This window comes from Pinus tabuliformis, chromosome 3_2 (assembly GCF_031772625.1).
Source record: "Pinus tabuliformis cultivar Carrire ecotype Pingquan chromosome 3_2, CPIR1, whole genome shotgun sequence".
NCBI classification, from domain to species: domain Eukaryota; kingdom Viridiplantae; phylum Streptophyta; class Pinopsida; order Pinales; family Pinaceae; genus Pinus; species Pinus tabuliformis.
In genome coordinates this window covers 711,679,466-711,691,874 of record NC_142302.1, presented here as the reverse complement: position 1 = coordinate 711,691,874, position 12,409 = coordinate 711,679,466, and positions in this window count along the sequence as shown.

Here is a 12,409-nt window from a genome sequence, read left to right as displayed (position 1 = left end):
AGTAATCATTCCTAAGAAAAACAGAAAATGGAGAGTATGCATCGATTACATGGAACTAAATAAAGCAACATTAAAAGACCACTTTCCACTACCTTTTATAGATCAGGTCTTAGACACATTAGTAGGAAAAAAATATTTTTCCTTCTTGGATGGGTTCAGTGGATATAACCAAATTCAGGTAGCCCCTGAAGATCAAGATAAAACCACATTCACTTGTCCATGGGAAACATTCCAAAGGGCAGTCCTCGGAATTTTCTCTAATATTATTCATGATTGTGTGGAAGTATACATGGATGATTTCACAGTATTCTTTCAATGAAGCACTGGAAAATTTGGAAAAAGTATTAATAAGATGTAAAGAAACAAATCTCTCATTAATCCATGAAAAATGTTTCATGATGTTTAACGAAGGAATTGTTTTATGTCATCATATTTTAGGAGATGGAATCAAGGTAGACTCATCTAAAGTTGATGTCATTTCTATGTTATCAGTGCCAAATTTTCAAAAAGATGTTAGAAGTTTTCTCGGTTTTACTGGATATTATAGAAGATTCATAGACCCCACTTTTTAAATTTCTCACCAAGGACTGTGAATTCAATTGGGATTCTGAATGTCAAGATGCCTTTGAAACTTTGAAAAAGAGAATTTCTGAAGCACCTATCTTAAAAGGACCTAACTGGAAATTGCCTTTCCATATCTCAACGGATGCTTCAGATTCAGCCTTAGGGGCTGTGTTGGGACAAAAAGATCTTACTCCTTATGCAATATATTATACTAGTAAAAATTTAACTCCTGCAGAGTTAAATTATACTGTAATTGAAAAGGAGTTTTTAGTTGTAATTCATGCCATTAACAAATTCAGACATTACATAACTAGCTATGAAACTTTTGTTCACATAGACCATTCTTCCATTAGATACCTAATGAATAAACCAGTCACTAATGGAAGAATAACTAGATGGCTCTTATTGTTACAAGAATTTAACATAACCATTCTAGATAGGCCAGGAAAGCAGAACACAACTGATGAATTTTTATCTAGAATACAAAATGCAAATAATGATCAACCCGTAAAGGATAAATTTCCTGATGAATATCTTTTTACAGTATCTACTAAATCACCTTGATATGCAGATATTGCTAACTATTTAGCTATAGGAAAAAGGCCATTTCATTTATCTCCCAGAGAAAAGAGAACAATAGTCCACAATAGCACATCTTATTCATGGATAAATGAAGAGTTATACAAGGCAGGACCAAACCTCATCATCAGAAGATGTGTTCGAGAGGACAAAATAGCAGAAATACTTAAAGCTTACCATGATGAGCCATGTGGGGGACATTTTTCTGACAGAAGGACTGCTTACAAAATATTGCTTTTAGGATATTATTGGCCTTCCATTTTTAGGGACACCAGAGAATATGTTAAAAGATGTGACAGTTGTCAAAGAATGGGAAACCCCACTCTTTAAAATGTAATGCCACTGCTACCATAGGTACTCATCGAACCATTTGAGAAGTGGGCACTAGATTTTGTTGGACCAATCAGCCCACCTTCAAAGCAAAAGAAGTATATTCTGGTATGTACTGATTATGTCACTAAATGGGTAGAAGCTAAAGCACTTCCTTTTGCTATTGAAAATGTTGTAGTTTCATTTCTTTTTGAGGATATTTTTACTCATTTTGGTGTTCCAAGAGAAATTGTAACAAATCAAGGAACATAGTTCACATCCAGATTAGTGCAGAAGCTTGTGGATCAATACAAAATCAAACATTGGAAGTCCACTCCATACCATCCACAAGCCAATGGACAAGTTGAGTCCACAAATAAGGTGATTGAAGCAATCCTCACCAAGACTGTACATCTACACAGAAAGGACTGGGTGGAAAAGCTTCTAGAAGCTTTATGGGCCTACAGAACTACATGGAGAAATACTACAGGACATACTCCCTATGAACTTGTTTATGGGAAGCAAGTCTTACTTTCGATAGAGTTCTAGATCCAGACCTATAAGACAGTAGTCTAGTTAGATCTTGACTTATCAGAAGCACAAAAGCAAAGGATGAGACAATTAAATGAGCTTGATGAAAGCAGATAAGAATCCCTTCAGAGAACTAGCCTAGTTCAACAACAGAGATCTAGATGGCATGATAAGTACATTAAAGAAAGGAAATTTCATCCAGGAGATTGGGCATTACTCTTTCATTCAAAGTTCAATAATTTTCAAGGGAAATTCCAAACCCACTAGCTTGGACCTTATGAAGTTGAAAGTGTTTATGACAATGGTGTTTTTAGAATCAGGACTATTGATGAAGACAAAATTCCTCTATTAGTAAATGGACATCGAATCAGACTTTACCAAAAGCCATTAACAAAAGAGGAATTTGTTAAAATGTTCCAAGATAATTCAGAACTGAATATGGTCAAGAAGAATTCTTCTTCTTTTCCACCTTAGAAATTTTTACTCAGTTTTACTTTCTAAATATATGTGTGTGTGTGTGTATCTATCTATCTATCTATCTATATATATCTATATATATCTATATCTATACACACACACACACACACACACACACACACACACATAATAATAATAATAATAAAGGGTATAAACATGAAAACCAACATGCTGTTGGCAGGTTTATATAGAAAATTTAGAGTGAAAACCAATTTTTGTTGGCACTTCAAATTTTCCTTTCAAAAAGAAAATAACAAAGTTCCTTTATTAAAGTTTTCTTCTCAGCTATAGAATAAGCAACTTTCCACAGCCCAGACAAGTTTCTGTAGCTAAGACAAGTTTCTGTAGCCTAATAAAAAAAATTGAAGCCTACAGGGACACTTGGTGATTTGAATTGAAGGACAACTAACAAAGCAAAGTACCTGCAGGAGATCTCAAAACAACAAACAAGGTTAGCAAAGTGGATCACAAGTATGTGCTACTTTAATTTAGCAATAGGCATTGATATATTTCATATGTGACTAAGAATACATAGTACTGCCAAAAATTAAAAACGGAATCATTACAATTTAAGGGTGATGGTCGCCTAACAAAACATCATAATCCACCACTTAAAAGTCATGTCACATCCTCATTTTGAATCCGCCAAAGTAATCACCAAATAAATGCGCCCCAATGATCCGATTCATTCCTATAACCCTTATTATAATCCACCTATTCTTACACTCCTTTGAACTTTTATAGCCACTCCATCCTTCCACCACTTAGCAAAACCCTACCAACACCATTCTCTTGTCAAGGTAACCAGTCTTTGAGGCAAACCATCCTCCATAACAGGGATCATTGTTCGAACCGAGCCAGCAGGGAAGAAGTTCTTGGAGGGATACCCTCAAACAAAGGATCTGCTGCAAAAGAAACAATGGTTGCAGTTCATTGAAAAAATCAACGGTTTTCACAGGGAAGTGACAAAGACATTTGCACGCTCGTTTGATGGAACTGGCTGAAATAGAAGACATTAAGATCACCATAATAGATTCCATGATCGTGGAAGCTATTGAATTACCAAGGACCGGGGAAAAATGGTTCAAGAACAGGGGAACTAATGGAGAAGATTGGGAGGTCTTCCTAAAAAATCCAAATATGGACGACACTGTCTTCAAGAAAGGTATTCCCAGCACATCCCTTAAGAGTAAATGGAGGAATTTGTTGGTTATACTTCAAAAATTTGTCACTTGTGCGGATTGGTTTGGGTATATGTATTTTTACCATGTTCGGATGATGATGCATTTTCTTGAAGATCACCAGATGAATTTTCCTTATTTTCTCTTACATAGTCTCCAGAAAATGTCCACAAACGTTCAAAAGAGAATTCAATTTATAGAAAATACCATGTATCATCATGGATTGATAAAGATATTGGTTGAGTTCCATCTTCGGAGTATAGGGGATAACTGGGAAAGTTTTTTGGTGAGGAACCATTTTGAAGAAAGATCCCCATAACAAGCCAGCAACAATAAGATCCTTAGAGGAAGGAAGAAAACAATAGAAGCAATAAAAGAGCAGGAACCCCAGACTCAACTGGAATTATCAAAAGGAGAGTTTCCCATAGTAGATCTTTTGTAGAGAATGAAAAATGGAAGTCTCAGAAGGAAGAAAGTTAGCAAACGAACAAAGCAAATACCACAAACCAAGACCCTTCCTCAAGAAGAAAGATCAGAAAATAAAAGAAGGAAAGTACAGGGGTTACAAACCTCACGACTAAGGAGGAGTACAAGGTTGAGCACAGTGCAATAGGTAGTCTCAAAATCTACAAAATACATTGATCTCGAGGAAAACGAGCCAACTAATAATAAGCCAACTGAAAACCCTGAAAATTCTCCAAAAGATCATCAAAATCATCACCGAGAGTGTCACCACCACCTTGCAGCTCACCTCTAAGAAGCTCGATGCATAGTCCAGGTGTTGACCCTGTTCAACAGTAGATTTATGACTATATAGATCCATTGGAAATAAAAGAGACAGCAACTAAAGAAACAATTCAGAGTCCTCGAGAAGGAAGAAATTAGTTAAATGAACCACAAGAACGTTCAGCCTCCAACATTTTGAAGCAAGAGATTTTTGAGTTGGAAACATTGAATAGATATCTCAAGAACGAGAATCAAGCATTGAAGGCACAAAGTGAGATCCAGATTACGAAAAGTGACAATCTCATCCTTCATTTGATTTTGTGGTACAAAAATAACAAATAGCTGAAGAAGGAAAACAGGACAATGCAAAGAGAGATTATCAGTTCTTAAAATACAAAATTCTCATGAGAAAACCAAGGATGCCAGAAGCTGCCAGAAAGAAGAAGAAAGTGAGACTTGGAGGTGATGATCATAAGGCACAAGTGATTGATAATGATGAAGTGTATGAGGACATACAAAACCTCCAGCATGGGGGAATGTCTAGTCCAAATATTGTCTTACCTTGGCATCCCCTTTTGCCTATATTTCCTCTCTTTTCCTATACTTATCACCTAAATAATGCAATATACATAAGGTTTTCTTAAAGGTAAGAAATTACATGTCTTCTTTTTCATGTTTGTTTATATACCCTATTGTTTTGTTAAAGAATGCATTTGGCTACGGAATTGGTTTGTTTCTGCAACTAATCCAGATTTCTGTAGCTGCCTCCATTGTTTGCAAGGTTCAGAAGCTCTAGCTCAGCGAAGAAATATACGGATGGATAAGCAATGGTCCCCTCATGGATTCCTTCCTATTCTCTTGAACCAATTCATCAATATGATCGTAGGATGTCATGGTCAAACTCCAAAGTCAACTACAATATTGTCATCGGGACAGAATCCGAGGTTCAATGAAATCTTATCGATTTGCTTTGGGAATAGAAAATCAATTGTTTAGCGATATAGTTCGATTGAAATAAAGATATTTAGGCTTGAAATGCTCATACTATTATGCCAAAGACTTATTATAAAAACTATGGCTGCACTGTGTTTTGGGTGCGCATCAGATGATGTAATTTTTGAAAAAAGTTTGTTAAATTTCGTTTTGCAAGTAATAGACTTGGTTTTATGTTTGTATGCGTTGTGTTGATTGGAGATTGTGGACTGATTCATGGAGGGACCCTACAATTAGTAACAGGTCTTTAACTGATTGCAATTAGATTTATTTCATTACTTAAATACTCTGTTTTGTGTGAAGAAATGCAGTATGATGGGTTTGCCAGTGAATCGTTATATGCATGAGCAATTCCCTTTGCTTTATACCTAGTTTAACTTTGCTATTTGATTTTCTTTTTATCTAGTACAACATGACTATTTCATTTGGTTTTTATCTAGTGTAGTCCAACTGTGTTTACTTCATAGTGTAGTTGTTGTTCATAATGTCTTGTTTGGATGAAATTGAATAAGTAAAAGCGTGAGAATCTTCTCCTTAGCAATTGAATTCAGACAAGTATTCCTTTACAGTTTGATAGAATATATTTCTCTTGCACTTAGTAAATTAGAGTTGCAGCATAAAATTCAAGACAAAAATCCAAAACAGTCTAACACAAGTAAAATCTAGAATCACTCTCATATCATCCATAAACTGAATAAATACAGAATAACTCCTAAGAAATTAGTTGATAACTTTAGGGATTGAGACACTAATATAATTAACAACATCATCTCCATACTAATCTTAAGTTTATATCCTAACAAGAACGTAATGACATAAGAAATAACTTCTAGCACATATAGTGCACCTGTACTTCATCAGTATACCTACCCTGGTTGATAATTTATGATTGACAATTTAAAGACATTAAATTGGCCAAACAATCCATATGGAAAATAAATGAATTTCCATTATCTATATGGAAAATAAATGAATGCAATGTTTTACATAATGTTAAACTAGCACAACCGTGAAGAGTAAATGACTAGAATAGTGCAAGAGTTACTTGGGACATTATTTACATTCAGGTGAATAAGCATATCTACCAAGAGTTATTTCCCGCCATTTTTTATGCAATTCTTTGAATAAATTAACTCTAAGAGTAAAAATGTAAATTTATAAATTTACCATAATTGTTGAACAATTTATGGTAGGAAAATTATTGATGTTGTATTTAAAATAACTCAACTATATGATCAAGTTACACTTCCCCAAAATAAATGACATAATTATGTCTTCTAATGTCTATGCACTCTTGTGGTGTGGAATTTATGGTAACGAAGTCTTCATCACAATGCAAATTATTTAAACCTTGGGATTGATGGCCAAGTGTCACTTGTTTAACTATTAGTTTAATAAGCCAAGGGTACAGTGGAAATAACTGGACTGACTGTGCCCATTGAATGTAGTTTCAATGTCAGAGAAATAAAAGTCCACTAGGAATATATATAATTAGAAGCCTCCCATGAATTCCCATGTGACCAGCATAGCAAAGATGCATTGCTAGTGAACAAGATCACATGTTTCTTACCAAAAGTTCTTTCCGGAAAAATGTAGTTTATTTTTTTTAGTGTAAAATGTTTTTATAATTTACAAGACATTGTTACCATACTATTATATCTAAAAAAATAGTATATTGTAATTTATAAATGAGCCAAGTGAAAACCCTGAAAGTTCTCCAAAAGAATCACCAAAATCATCACTGAGAGTGTCACCACCACCTTGCAGCTCACCTCTAAGAAGCCCAGTGCATAGTCCGGGTGTTGACCCTGTTCAACAGGAGATTTATGACTATATAGAGTCATTGGAAAGAAAAGAGACAGAAACTAAAGAAACAATTCAGAGTCGTGTAGAAGGGAGCAATCAGTTAAATGAACCACAAGAACCTTCAGCCTCAAACATTCTAAAGCAAGAGAAATTTGAGTTGGAAACATTGAACAAATATCTCAAGAATGAGAATCAAGCATTGAAGGCACAAAGTGAGATCCAAATTGTGAAAAGTGACATTCTCATCCTTCATTTGAGTTTGTGGTACAAAAATAACAAATAGTTGAAGAAGGAAAACAGGACAATGCGAAGAGATATTATCAATTTAAAATACAAAATTCTCATGAGAAAACCAAGGATGCTAGAAGCTGCCAGAAAGAAGAAGAAAGTGAAACTTGGAGGTTATGATCATAAGGCACAAGTGACTAACAATGATGAGTGTATGAGGACATACAAAACCTCCAGCATGGGGGAATGTAGAGTCCAAAGATTGTCTTATCTTGGCATCCCCTTTTGCCTATATTTCCTCTCTTTTCCTATACTTATCACCTAAAAAATGCAATATACACAAGGTTTTGTTAAAGGTAAGAAATTACATGTCTTCTTCTTCATGTTTGTCTATATACCCTATTGGTTAGTTAAATAATGCATTTGGCTATGAAATTGGTTTGTTTTTACAACTAATCCAGATTTCTACAGCTGCCTCCATTATTTGCAAGGTTCAAAAGCTCCAGCTCAGCGAAGAAATATACAGATGGATAAGGAATGGTCCCCTCATGGATTCCTTCCTATTCCTTCGAACCAATTCATCAAGATGATCGCAGGATGTCACGGTCAAAATCCAAAGTCAACTACAAGATTGTCACCAAAACAGAATCCGAGGTTCAACGAAATCTTATCGATTTGCTTTCGGAATAGCAAATCGATTGTTTAGCGATATAGTTCGATTGAAATAAAGATATTTAGGCTTGAAATTCTCATATTGTTATGCCAAAGACTTATTATAAAAACTATGGCAGCACTATGTTTTGGGTGCATGCCAGATGATGTAATTTTTGAAAAAAGTTTGTTAAGTTTCATTTTGCAAGTAATAGACTTGGTTTTATGTTGTATGCATTGCGTTGATTGGAGATTGTGGACTAATTCATGGAGGGCCCCTACGACCAGTAACAAGTCTTTAACCGATTGCAATTAGATTTCTTTCATTACTTGAATACTCTGTTTTGTGTGAAGAAATGCAGCATGGTGAGTTTGCCAGTGAATCGTTATATGCATGAGCAATTCCCTTTGCTTTAGTTTAACTCTTCTATTTGATTTTCTTTTTATCTGGTACAGTCTGGCTATTTCATTTGCTTTTTATCTAGTGTAGTCCAACTGTGTTTACTTCATAGCGTAGTTGTTGTTCAGAATGTCTTGTTTGGATGAAATTGAATAAGTAAAAGCATGAGAATCTTCTCCTTAGCAATTGAATTCAGAAAAGTATTCCTTTACTGTTTGTTAGAATATATTTCTCTTTCACTTAGTAAATTAGAGTTGCAGCATAAAATTCAAGACGAAAATCTAAAACAGTCTAACACAAGTAAAATCTAGAATCACTCTCATATCATCCATAAATTGATTCAATAGAGAATAACTCCTAAGAAATTAGTTGATAACTTTAGGGATTGAGACACTAATATAATTAACAACACCATCTCCATACTAACCTTAAGTTTAGATCCTAACAAGAACGTAACGACATAAGAAATAACTTCTAGCACATATAGTGCACTTGTACTTCATCATTATACCTACCCTGGTTGATAATTTATGATTAACAATTTAAAGACATTAAATTGGCCAAACAATCTATATGGAAAATAAATGAATTTCCATTATCTATATGGAAAATAAATGAATGCAATGTTTTACATAATGTTAAACTAGCACAACCATGAAGAGTAAATGACTAGAATAGTGCAAGAGTTACTTGCGACATTATTTACATTCAGGTAAATAAGCATATCTACCAAGAGTTATTTCCCACCATTTTTTATGCAATTATTTGAATAAATTAACTCTAAGAGTAAAAATGTAAATTTATAAATTTACCATAATTGTTGAACAATTTATGGTAGGAAATTTATTGATGTTGTATTTAGAATAACTCAACTATATGACCAAGTTACACTTCCCCAAAATAAATGACATAATTATGTCTTCTAATGTCTATGCACTGTTGTGGTGTGGAATTTATGGTAATGAAGTCTTCGTCACAACGCAAATTATTTAAACCTTGGGATTGATGGCCAAGTGGCACTTGTTCCACTATTAATTTAATAAGCCAAGGGTTCAGTGGAAATAGTTGTGACTGATTATGCCCATTGAATGTAGTTTCAATGTCAATGAAATAAAAGTCCACTATTTATATATATATATATATAAGCCTCCCATGAATTCCCATGTGACCAGTATAGCAAAGATGTGTTGATGGTGAACAAGATCACATGTTTCTTACCAAAAGTTCTTCCAAAAAAATATTGTAGTTTATATTTTTAGTGTAAAATGTTTTTATAATTTACAATACATTATTACCATACTTTTATATCTAAAAAAATAATATATTGTAATTTATAAATGACCATAATTTACAATTACATTATTTAACTTGGATTATTATAAGCTTTAAACGTCCAAGTGGTAGCTCGGCCTCTCTCATAATAATAGTGTATGATAACTAGGTCTTTTAATAGGATTTTTTTCATACATAAACTACATTCCAAGTCTTTCATTTTATTCAAGATCTCTTTTAAGATAAAAACATCGTACGAAGCTTCTCGAATCATGTCCTCCAAATACACTAGTTTATTTTTTCTTTCTTTTAATAAATATGCTTGTCCTATTTTATCTATATCCTTCCCAAAGTTTCCTCTTGTGCATGTCAGACTGATTCCAACCTTCCACAACAATCATGTGCTTGAATCAGCCTCTTCCTCCTATACCATGTTACGCATTATGTTTCCATGAAAGTGATCTTGCATGGGGTGTCCAGTCGAAAGAAGCAATATTTTAGCGAAAATAAAAATATATACTGTGACTTTGCATTGGTTGCAGCAGAAAGAGCAAATAAACAATTTTTTTTGCATACGTCGAAGTGATCGAAGAGAAATAGCATGAGGATCATTCTCTACATTGAGGATTTGATTCCGTAGCAGTTGGAATGTCAATTCCATTTTTAATTACGTTAACAAATCAAGGGATTATTTAATTATGATGATCGATAATATTTAAAATAATACACTAAATGTCCATTCATAATGATAATATCACTTAACAAGATCAATTGCACCAAATGTCAATCCAAGTTTGAGTTTATCAAGTAAATTGGTTTCCACCCTGCCAAAAGTAATTTCCAAATGAAAATTGTCAACTACCATGATTTGACTGAGCCAAGTGTAATTTCTAATATGGAGTTTGTTGATTACTTTGAGTTTGATTGCACCAAAATGTACTGAAGATTAAGAGTTTGGAGATAGATATTACGAGTTGCCAACAATTAAAGATACCATATGTTAATAAAATGATTTCACATGGAGAAATCATACACGGGTACATTTGTGAATCAGTTCAAAAGGATTAAATGGTCATAATTAAACTTGAGTTTATACACCTAGATAATAATACCTAACATAATTGTTTTGAAAGTCCTTGCTACTCCAAACATCCGGCTATGGGTGAATGTTTCTTGGGCTTCTTTTATTTTCTTTTTTTCCAACTTATATGTTTAAATTCATTGCTTAAGTCGTTCAAACCCTTGTGCCTAAGCCCTTCCGCTGTGCAAATTTTACAACATGTTGCTTGTTATTAGATTGTGGTTCATCAAATGGACTAATGCAAGGGAATTGTTCGACATCTGAGTAATGACTGATTTCTGATAGCTCAATTCGATTCAACTGAAAGCCCTTGGAAAAGAAGAATTTCACCATTGTGTGAAGGCATAGAATATACATGAGAAGACAAAGAAAGCTTCTCTTGAAGGAATTCTTCTCCATGGTGTCACTATGAAGCCCTGATCTCGCTATTACGACACCTTATCTACGTTTCGGGGAGTGAAAACCCAAAAACTTTGAAGTACACCTCCATGCCATTTAGAAATGAAACCATGAATGTGAGGAAAGGGGCCGCCATGTCATTCAAAGTTGAAACCATTTATTGGAAATGAAATGTGTGGAAACATGGTTCCTATCCATTCGTTGTTGAAAAAATTTAATCGGTCAATATGTATGTGGAGTGGATAATTATAGTTGTAATGGTATTACTTAATGATGAAGGTAGGTCCAAAAGAGTGTGTAATTACAAACTCTTCAATGTTGTGGGAAGGCTAGTTCCTCTGTATCTTTACAGAATCGTGATTAAGAATAAACCAACCATCCCAAGACCTATTTACAATAATTGATACAAACAATATTTTGTTCTTTGAGCCTATTTCTTAGTGAAAGTGTTACTACATGAAATGAACTAACCGTTGATTATAGCGCACTAAAGTTGGAGATAGTTGGGCAATGAATGGAATATATCCATGACCAAAATTGTACAAATGAATTTCGTACAGGTTAAAAACTTGCATACTTGGCCTAAAAACTATATAGGCTCATTACATTTATGTGCCTAATACACAGTTAGGGCAAAAATGTTCGTGATGCACAGCTAGGGAAGAACAATAACAAACCCAATCCTTAGTAGATATTCAAACCTGGGCCCATAGACCTCAAGGGTTCAAACCTTGCTCTGATAACAAGTGTAGGGACCAACCCTATGCTTTATTTATTTTTATTTTTTATTTTTAAGAATAATACAATAAACTAAGAATAAAACTATAAGTAGATAGCATAGAGAACTCAAAAATATTAAGCACTTATATAAAACATCCACGAATTTCATTGCATTACAAATATCATCTATTTTACATGTTATTAACTCTAAGCACAATGAAGTCATATAAAAGAACATTATAAATAGCATAGGTATTATTCACAAGGAGACGAGATTCAATCTTGACTTGTTTCCATTTAAACTCCCTTGTTGTTGTTCACTTACAAGTGTGAATGTTGATGTACTTAATTTGAATGTAGTGACCGACCGGTTGACCTCCCAGCCTGATTCTTGGATACTCTCCTTCCCCATGGACCACCGAGATAAAATGGGGTTATACAATAGAGGAAATGGGATCGCTGATAGAGGTCAGCACTCCTTGGTTCAAGAGT